This window comes from Octodon degus, unplaced genomic scaffold (genome assembly GCF_000260255.1).
Source record: "Octodon degus isolate 3935 unplaced genomic scaffold, OctDeg1.0 scaffold00015, whole genome shotgun sequence".
Lineage (NCBI taxonomy): Eukaryota > Metazoa > Chordata > Mammalia > Rodentia > Octodontidae > Octodon > Octodon degus.
The window spans coordinates 10,432,669-10,434,638 of record NW_004524591.1 but is presented as its reverse complement, the minus strand read 5'-3'; the positions used below and the strand labels follow the sequence as shown (position 1 = coordinate 10,434,638).

Here is a 1,970-nt window from a genome sequence, read left to right as displayed (position 1 = left end):
AGCTCAGCCCACCAGGGGGCGGGGCTGGCTGGCATGTGGTGCTGGGGGATTGAACCGCAGTCCCTGTGCTTTGCTAAGCTTGTCTCTAAGTAGGTGCTTTAGACCACTGAGCCATCTCACCAGCCCCACCTTCAAGTTTTCTTTCAGTAAAACTTCCAATGGAATTGCCGAGAGGCATTATGCAAGGTGGTCATAAAAATATTTGTAAGTAAAAAATATTATTTGGAAAAATACACAAAAGGTTGTGAAAACTTATAGTTATTTATTGTCATTCTTCAGCATCTATTTTGTGGAAAACAGTTGAATTTATAATGCATCTATCATGGCTTTGGATATAAGTTTTTGTGGTAGACTTAATCTTTCTTAACTTAACCTAAAACTTTAGGGTAAAACATTATTATATGTTGAATTTAGACTATGGTAAATTCATTTCAGTGACTGCTGATACCGATTGAATTAAAAATGTCAAGCTGCCTGGGGATTGGGAAACTTGCCTGAAATCCCAGCATTCAGAAGGCTGAGGCAAGAGGATTGCTGCTAGTTCAAGGTCAGCCTGGGATACTTAGTGAGTTCAAGCCCAGCTCGAATTACAGGATGAGACCCTGTCTCAAATCCCCAAGCCCCAAAACTAATGTCAAGTTGTTTAATACAGTTTCTTATGTCAAAAAATGAAATGAAATTAAGTCACACACACACAAAAGAAATAAATGAGGTCACCCATGTATAAGTAATAATATCCAAGTTTCAGCTAATCAGGTTATTGGACTCTCAAAATTAATAAATAAAATGATTTTTTTTTGGTGGAACTGGGGCAGGGCTGGCTGGCATGTGGTGCTAGGGGATTGAACCGCAGTCCCTGTGCTTTGCTAAGCTTGTTCTAAGTAGGTGCTTTAGACCACTGAGCCATCTCACCAGCCTCTAGTTTTCTTATTTTAACAAAGAGGTAGAAAACTTCTTCTTGCCAGGGAGACGGCTCAGTAGAATAAGCGCTTCCCTGGCAAGCGCAAGGGCCTGAGTTCACTCCCTGGTTCTGCCAAAAAAAAAAAAAAAAAAAAAAGAAAGAAAAGAAAACTTCTCACTCAAATTAAGAAGTTTTTCCTGAGTTAAAATCCCATTTACATAAAACCACTACATTATTCTTCATCTCCTACAAACACGCGACCTTCCTACCTACCATTAGTTAACTGACTGCCCGTGGTGCACACACATTCCGCTTGCACACAGCATTGTTGGTCCTGACTGCACAGCCCTGCTTAACTGGATCTGTGTAACAACTACAGCAGAATCCTTTCTTTTTTAAAAATAAGTAACAATTGTATTTTTTATTTTTTAAAGAAAACAAAATAGTAAAGAAAAGCAGCACTACAAATGATACAAATTTTCACTGAACAAAGTAATAGCAATTCAACAACGGTTGCTGTATTGCATGATGTCATCTACAAATTAGTTGTTTAGGTTACTGGACATAAATGTGCAAAATTGGTTTAAAACAAAACAAAAACGTTACAAGAAATTAAAAAGAACTAAAATAAGAAGAAAAAGAAAAAGATTTTAAGCCTTAACTGCTCCATTCAAAAGACTGGCAGAAATTGGCAGTACACTTATCCAAAATACCTTGCATCTATGCATAAATACATCTTTTTCCATTCTTTCTTTTGTCCTTTTCCTCATCCCAATTTTTCCATCTCATTGGACAAATTCTTTCTCTTAGAACAAAGCCACTTTTGGAGACAAAAGTGAAATGAAATGTTTAGATAATGCTTTTAATTATATTTTCTGGGGCTAAGAAAACTTAATTTTTTTTTTTTTTTAAGAACTGGAGATTGAACTCAGGCCCTTGTGCTTGCCAGGCAAGTGCTTACTCTACTGAGCCATCTCCCCATGCACAAAAACTTATTTTTTTTAATTTATGAATTAATTTAATTGAAGAGCTTAAGTTTTTCTCAAAGTAGTGAAGAAGTTATATACTA

At 36.5% G+C, this 1,970-nt stretch overlaps 1 protein-coding gene across 1 annotated transcript in view; it reads right to left on the bottom strand.

Annotated features, from left to right (window-relative positions):
• The window catches only part of Abcb5 (ATP binding cassette subfamily B member 5), a 122,874-nt gene that overhangs the window by 61,405 nt on the left and 59,499 nt on the right, over nt 1–1,970 (bottom strand). The window lies entirely within an intron of this gene.